Source organism: Pinus tabuliformis, chromosome X (genome assembly GCF_031772625.1).
Source record: "Pinus tabuliformis cultivar Carrire ecotype Pingquan chromosome X, CPIR1, whole genome shotgun sequence".
NCBI classification, from domain to species: Eukaryota; Viridiplantae; Streptophyta; class Pinopsida; order Pinales; family Pinaceae; genus Pinus; species Pinus tabuliformis.
Window position 1 is genome coordinate 1,655,409,563 of NC_142308.1, and position 8,959 is coordinate 1,655,418,521.

Here is an 8,959-nt window from a genome sequence, read left to right on the forward strand (position 1 = left end):
GTTGGAATTTGTGTTATGCTTCTTTACTTTGTGAAACAAATTATGATGCTCTCTCCTTGTAGAATTATTTTTAATTGAAAGAAAAATCTAAAGAGCATGATTTGCATTATTTGAGTTAGAGTCTCATTATTTCATATGTCAAAACCCTTTTCAAAGACATTTAAGAAATACCCTAAAGGAAATCACGTAATAAAATCAATCACAAGCTCTTTTCACAGGAAAACGCACAATAGTCTAGGCTAGGGTCGTGGGTTAGGCTATGCAGGTCAACTTCCCAAGGATGCAAACCATATTAGAGTCACTAGTGAGTGAAAATTTTACTACACCCTCATTGACTGGGACTTCTCCTCTCACACATGAATTAAGCGTGAGGCAACATCATAGTGTATGAGAAGGTATCCCGCCTTTGAGTGTATTTTAGTGAAAATTATGTGTACTGAATATTCCTTCAGGAATTTTCGAGCTAAGTTAGGGACTTAAGTATCTTGCTTGCATAACATGTTGCTCATGACTGTGACAACCCCCTCTAGCAATGATAGTGATTTTTAGGTAAAGAGCAGGGGCCAAAATATTAGGGAAACATTGTTGGGATAGGGTCCCCTAGGGTCGATTTTGGGGTTAAAAGCCCAAGTTGTGGGGTAGAAAGCCCAATTTTTTGTATGTAAAGTGTAAAGTCTCCGCAATTTGTGGCTGCGGAGAATGTAGATGTAAAGTTTCATAAAGGGTTTCCGCCCTTCTTTTATGTAAGTGTGTCGGCTTTAGAAGATCCACCCATGGTCCGCGGACCATGAGATTGTATAAAAAGGAGAGTCTTAGAAGAGTCTAAGGTAGTTTTTTGGAGAATAATGAAGAATGTAATGGGTCATTAGTGAGAAGAGAAAATATTCCTAGAATAGAAGAAAGGCTTTGCAACTGTGTGCGTAGAGGCCTAGCGTAGAAGTACGCAATTGAGTGCGCAGAACCCTGCAACTGAGTGTGCAGGGTAGTTAGAGTCTGTAAGAAGATTTGAAGTACTAATAAAGAAGATTACTCTGGAAATATATGTGTTTGATCTATTTACTTCTATTATGAATAAATGTGGTTATGTTATGCTGAATAATGGTTTCATGATTTAATGTTGTATTGATGAGTGAATCTATATGTTTTACATTGTCATCTGTATGCAAGTAATAATATCTGTTTACACGAAAAACATATTAATTCATATTGAGGTTATCAAATACTTAAGTCGATCTGGGTAAATATGGAAGTAAGAGTAATTACAAAAGTGCGTAAGGGGTTGAGTCACCTGATTAAGGTTCATGAACAACAATCGTAGACCTTCGCGAAGGTCTAAAGGCCGATTAAGAGAAGAATATCAATAAGCCCTAAGAGGCTTATCAATCTGCGCGAAGGCAGAATTAGGGCATAAAACAACATCACTACCATCTCTGGGTGCAGAAACTTGGTTCCAACATCCCCCCATACTGCTTTGAATGAGACTTCAGTTTGCACTCCACGGATTGATGTCAAACATGCCAGTAGTGTAGGGATTTGTTTGGCTAAAATAACGTTGAACCTAGGTCAGGGCCCACTAAGCTAACAAATGGTTTCGTTGCCGATACCGGGATCTACATAAAGAGATGTGTGATGTCGCATCACTAGAATCTAACTAAGAAGGAAATTGAAGACTGGTTGGATAGGAATATCCATGAATTCACGGTGCAAGAAAACATAAATTTGTGATTGAAAAAAGAACAGTGGTTGGACAGATACTTGTACACAGAGATACACGAAATCTTTTTCTATTCCTTCCCAGTTGAATTATATGAGTGGATCGCTAAATTAGCAGATGACCAAGGAAGGTGGAGGCTTGACGGTCCGATAGTGTGGACCCTGGAGTTAGTGCGGAGATTGGAAGCCTTAGAAGATAAGATCACACATGCTTTCTATCACTGGCTTCATCGTATCATAGGAGGATTTGTGAGAGAGTTCGAGGTCAATACTTTGGTCAATTATAGTGAAGAAGAGTGCTACTTCTTCAAGGGACCGCGAGGTAAGTATTTAAGGTCTTTAAATACTTGGATTAAGATTCTCTTGTGTGAAAAGTGGGGTAATGCAGTTACCTTGATGTTTAGAGCTACACGAAGTGGAAAGATATTCAAGGATAGAGTGAGAATAGGCCCTGAATATGGCTTGTTGATCGAACGTCCTCTGAGTGATGATGAGGAAACAACATAGGCTTCACTGCAGAGTTTTGTTCAGTTGATAAGACGAGGGTTCCCGCGAATACCCCATTGTTGGGTTGTGTTATATTCTTTCCACAACTAGCTCCCCTAGTTAATCGAGGGAATAGAGGTCCCCCTTCATTGCATTGATTGCATAGCGGGGGTTCATAGGGGGTTTGAGGGGGCCAAGTAGCCCCGCTCTACGGGGTCCAGGGTAGTGCCCTAGGGAAATTTTTTTTGGACCCTATATTAGGTTGGGCGGACATACCTATGGTTTTGTGTATGGTTTTTGCACATGGTTTTCGGTGCAATGGTTTTCGGTCCATGGTATTTGATGCTTCGGCATGTATATATATGTATTGTAACATTGAAAGGAATATAATGAAAAATCAATCTGGTAGTCTTGGTTTTGGGATCCAGGGGAAAATATCTGTGTATATGTGTTTTATGTGTTATGCTCTCGCCTTTTATATTTTCTATGTTTTGGAATTTGTATGCAGGTAATTTTTGTATGGGGTTGAAACCTACATTTGGTATCAGAGTTGTTTCAGCTTCAAGGGGATGCCTTTATTGTTGAGGGATTTCGCTTGGGCCTGTGGTAGACCCTGTTCAATGGGAGATCTGCGGGATCGATTCTAGTGGTGAAAGAAGATGACGAGTAGTGGAAAGATAGAGATCGAGAAATTTAATGGTCAGAGTTTTGAGTTATGGAAACTCAAGATGGAGGATCTATTGGTGGATAAAGATCAGTGGATCTTGGTAGATCCGGGTACTAAACCAATGAGAGTTTCCGATAAAGAATGGAATAAGTTGGATCAGAAGGCAAAGAGCACAATATGATTGTGTGTCTCAGATTCATTATTACTAAATGTATCAAGGGAAGCTACGACGAAGGCTTTGTGGGACAAGTTAGGGACCTTGAACCACCATAAGATCAATACAGATAGTTTTAACTTCCAAGGTAATAGAAAACTTAGGAAGGATCCCTAAAGGTTCACTAATGGTTCTGTTAAAAGCTTTCAGATTCTGTGTAATAGGCACAAGCTGAGGGGAACCCAAAGCTTTCCAAGCAGTTGAGGATAAAATACTAACAGAAGCACCTTCATCTACCTGTGTGCGGCGTATGTCCCTACCACCAACCTTGACAATGATTTGGAAAGGGATGGAGGAAGGAAGACGAGGTTCTGTCAGTCTATTCCAATCAAAGGAAAAGACCTCAGTACTTGGAGGGGGTTCTGTAGAAATAGGTGAAATGCCCCCCGGCATAGAAGAATCTGATGTAACAAGAAGAACCTAAGCGGTATGAAGTTCACTCTCTAAAGGGAAAGTGGGATCGACCGAATGTGAAATTAAATCGACCACTTGATCAACTAACGGGTCATCAACCTGAGTGACATGAGTTTTACTCTCCAATGGAAGAGTGTGATTGACTGTACTTGAAATTAGATCAATCACTCCGTCAGTTGACGGTAGGTCGGGAGAAAGTTTACGATAACCAGTTGGAAATGCTTGCTGTTGAACAATAAGGTTTTCCAACAATTTTGAGGCTTCATCCATGTGAGGGCAAATGTGAGTTTGATGATTCCCTTTGCATAACTTACAAGGAAACCTAACTTTACCTTTTTTCCCAGGAACCTGACTATCACTGGTTGATGCATCAATGGAAAGTTGATGAGATTTTTCTGACCATACTTCCAAGATATTTGGAATACCAGGACAATTGACAAGGAAGTGGTCACCCTTACAAAGCCTGCAAGGGTATTTGGGTTTACGATGCATGTCGGAGTTTTCCTCAACACAACTAACACTTACAGTTGTGGTTGGTTGGTTGACTTCTTTCTTATCTTGCTTCTTCTTCCCTTTCTTCTTCTTCTTAGCCACCTGGTTACTAGCATCAAGGCTTTTACAAAGCGAAGAGGAAGAAATGGAGGAAGAAAAATTAGGCGAAGAAGGTAAAGGGTCAACAGAAGGTTGTTGATGTTGAGATGGTGAACTCTGTTGAGGTGAAGCATTCGGTTGAGGTGGAACAATTGGAGTATTTGGGGCCAACGAACTTGAAAATAACCATATCGGTAAACCTATTGTAAATCCAGGTAATGACAAAGTAGCCATGTAAGGCGGACCAACATTTCCAAAGTAAGGAAAAGTACTAGGATTCTCGTCAAGAGGGATTCCTTGGTTGGTAAATTCTGGAACATTTGCCATTATATTCAACTTCAGTGAATTTTATTAACAATTTAAATCTAAAATTAATAATTCACAATTCACACCTAACAATTAAAATTCACAATTCACACCTATGGTCCCTAAAAGTAAAAACAAACAAATTAACACGCGCTATCAAATCTAGGAGTCAAGCCACACACAAACAGTAACTTTCCATACCGAAAACACTAGTTGGTGATGAAATCCAACGTCGCAGAGTTCAGTACAGAAATGGCGGTTGGAACAGTTACCCCGGCAACCTGCTTAATGAATAGACTGGACCAAGTTCCTCCACTTTAACCGTCTCGAGTGAAGTGAACCCCCCATAAAATCCAAGTGAGTCTAGCCGACGTCTGCTCCAGGTACAGTGGGATCTTCCCTCCACCGTCACCTTAGGAAGAATCCTAAAGATAATAGTCACTAAGGTCACCAACAGCAACAAATATACCTGGGGGAACAGTCTACGATCCGATACACACGCAAGGGCAGAGTAACAAGCTCAATCCCCTTGCCGACTACTTGACAATAATCCAACGTTTACCGACAAGTGACCCCAGGCTCCTCGACAATAGTTAATCCGAGGTTTACTGTTTGTAGTACGTGCATATTTGGCGTCGTTCCCAATGAAGGAGGATTGATTCCCTCACTGGTTCGGACACGATCTCGTGCTTCTCCTTTAAGAGGAGCTTTCCCAGAGCATAAATGTAACTATTGGATTTATCCTACCGCAAGATAAGCTACTTGTTTGGTTTTGCTGTCTTGGAGAGTTAATTACTCTCCTACTCCAAGACACTAGCCTGATCTATGTTGGTGTATCAGAGCCCTAGTAAATAAAAAGTTACTAAGTGAATTTTACTTTAAGCATTAATTTTTATGGCTTTTATTTAGGACAAAAGGTAGCGGAGATGAAACTGATGGTGTGTAGACTCGACTCAAATCCACTAAAAAGATGCACCTAGGATGAAAAAACAATCTTTTCTTTTCAATGAATTCCCTAGCGAAGAGAGTTGGAGAATGCAAAATTTATAAAGACAACTTTCTTGGTAATGAAAATCAAAGAAACAATCTCTTTATCTTTTCCAAAGCACACAACACAAGACCACTAATTATTTCACGAAAATTTCCTTTCTCTTTTCAAAGACTTCAAACACTACTAAACAAACTTTCTTCAAAAGAGATTTCGTATTTTTCCTATTTTAACAAAGCATGCAAAACTACTTAACAAAAATCAATTTTAAGATCTATGTAAATCTAAGAGAAATTTATCTAAAAGCAAATCTAAGAGAAATTTACCTAAAAGCAAATCTAATGAGGTAAAAGCCTACAAAATATAATTCCAGGTTGTTTTACTCAGTTACAATTCAACCAAGGACTAATTCATGCAGAATCATAAACCAGTCAAAAACAAAAATAAAAAGTTTTTGTTCTTCTTCTTAAGAATGAAATTCACAGCTTAACAAACAAGCCTTCTCGAAATTCCACAAAGAGACAACACAACGGTAGGTTTCTCAAACAAAGGTGGATTTTACGAAAGGTCTAACTCCTAAGAAGACTGAAAAGACCAGGGATATCCAAGGTTTTTACAACTTCTAAAGCCAGAGTCACTACAAGACCAATACAAAAATCAAACCTAGGGCTAGAATTTCTATGAACTTCACTAAAACCCTCGATGCTAATGAAACAAGCTTAGATGAAAACTTCTGACAGGTAACCAGTGGATCTGGGCAGTAATAAATAAACTATAAACAAAATCTAATAGGTAAAAAAGGAAAAAATGGAATTTTCTAAACTTTTGACAGGGTATGCAGGCAACCTATTTTCACAGGTGCGGCCACGCTCTGTGTACAAAGCAAAAGTGCGTACAGGTACGCATTGTGCTTAACATGGAGGGTGCGTACTGCTCTTAAAAACAAGAAAAATAAAAAACTAACTCAATCCTAAGCTATTCCACCCAAATTCACAGTCAACAAGTCAAAAATTAGAAAGAAATCAACGTTTCTCAACTCAAAGTATCAATCAAAAGAGAAATAAATCAAATCCATGGATTCCCCAGCGGAGTCGCCATTTTGTCATGCAAAAAGAGTCAATTTTGCGGACAAAACTGACCTCCCTAGAAAACAAGGCTTTTCTAGTGACAAACAAAACAATCAAGCACTATCTTTCCCTAAATATGCATTTAAAATAAAAGCAACCAGGTTGTTATCACAAAATCCAGCACTGAAGGCTGCCAATCAGTAAGACTCTGTGTAACTATTTCAAACCAGGCTTTTGGCTAAGGCTTAGCCTCCTTAGTCTGAGAGGGCTCTCTCAAAGGTTATGAATGTTGACTAATGACAAGATGGCTAACTCTTATAAGACACATGAACAAGTATGCTGGCTGGACAACATTGAATTGATTCCCATTGGGCTTATGGAGTCACTCATATCTCAGTAAACAATAACACTATCCTTTCATAGAAATCAGGGCACTTAACATCTAAATGTTCAAACATAACTTTGAAACCACAGTTTGCAAAGGCATACAGGAAGTCAGAGCATGATCCATGAGTTCTGAGTGATTATGCATTAACAAAACTGTAAAAGAACATTAAAGAAAATATACCATCACACATTTGAACAAGAAGATCCTTTGTGAATCCTGAGAAGAAAAAACAGTCATTTGCATTACTGAAATCTGTTTACACATAAACCAAAACAGTCTTCTCCAAAACATCCAACCTCCATTACATCAAAGTTTGATTTATATATAGAGATACACCCTTAACTAATTTGAGCTTCCTCCTCCAGCATGAGGGGAGCTCGATGACTACTACTAATTACCCCTATCTACCATTTAACTAACTCATTAAATACATTAAGTGCTGAGCTGTAATTACAAAGAGTCCCAACTAAACTAAAACTCTAATTCTATCCTCCTCGTAACATGATTCTTTCTTGATCCTTGACACCTGTCTCCTTTCAGTTTGGCCGAGATAGCTGAGAGAAGGATGCAATGAACAAGCTAGCTTTGGATACTGAATGCGCTGATGGTTCATTAATCATAAGGATAAAACCCCTGTTTTTCCGGTCCTTGTCTCCCACCATTCTTAAAAAATTAAGCAGCATGTTCCCAGCTCTTTAATACCCCAAAAATAACGAGCATCACCATGTTTTTAGATGTGTTGGAGGCTTCATTGATGGACAGGTGTGAAAGCCAAGACTCCTCGTATGCATCTCCTTCCAAAACCCTAACAACCGGTAATAAAGTACCTTTATCAAAGCTTTAACTTAAGACAAAATATTTCACCTTTACAAAAAGGCACACTTGTCATTATCTGAATGGCTATGCTAGCCTCATGTGGTCTCCTTAATGTTCCTTAGGTATTTCCTTTGATAATTTTCTGATCCTACCATCAAACTGTTTGTCTTCATCATAAAACAACACCTACAGCAATTTCGTAGCGCGCTACAAAACTATTGTTTTTGCTAAAACAGAGTGTATTTGCCTTAAGGAATTTTTTGCTTGGACTTTTGACTTTTTAAACCTCCTTTACAGGTGGCAGAGACCTATATGCCTTCAGAATAATGGAACTTAAACAAAATTTGACAAAATTTAGAATATGACCTTTCTCACCATCAATGAGCAGCCCGTTAACCTAGTTGTGCTTTTAAATCTGCAACCTCTCTCCTTAAAGCTTTGTTTTCAGCTCTTAAACGCATGTTCATTTTTCTGATGAGTTTAGCTTGTTTGAGAGCTAGAACTGTCCATGTATACACATCAGCCACTGAATCCACTTGACCCACTAGGTTTTTACTACCTTTTAACACAGCTCTTCGATAGTTTGCATACCTGACTGCAAGCTCCCTAGTGACATTCTTTGCCTTGGCAATTTCATCTTTTGTTGCCTCCATCTGGTTCTTTATGGCTATGATATTACCCCCTTGGGAAATAATGACTGTTCTGTTCTTGCCTTTTTGCTTGATTTGTTCTGCCTCCTCTGTTCTAGACAATTCTTCAACTACCTCTGTTCTGGGCACCTTTACAACTTTCTCTCCTTTATGCAGCTTCTCAGCTTCCCTTACTTGTTTCCTTGTAACCGGCCTTCGTGGTTTGAAAATAAATTCCTCACCAGGTTCATCAAACCTTAGTCTTTTTGAAGCTTTGGATTTTTTAGTGCTCTCCGGTGATGATTGAGTCAAATCAATGTGCATTGGTTCAATATGCACTGGTTCAACCTGCTCAAACTCAATGGCCTCAAGCAAATCACTCAAGCTGGCCTTAGATATTGGACTTTCCTCCACAGCTACTGATTTGCCCTTTTCTTTGCTTATTTGACTCCTGGTCTTAACTCTTGATACTTTTTCAGACCCACTTGATCCAGGTACATCTTTCTTGTGCTTGACCTCCTCTTTTGATGATGGCTGAGGTGGCTCTTTAATAACCAAGGGCTTCACTGATTTTTTCAATTTAGACTTGGTCTTCTTTTTATCCTTTACCTCCTTTCTAAGCTCAGCTATTGTGGGTTCCTCAACTGATTCTTCTCTTTCTCTAACCGGCTGTGGAGTAA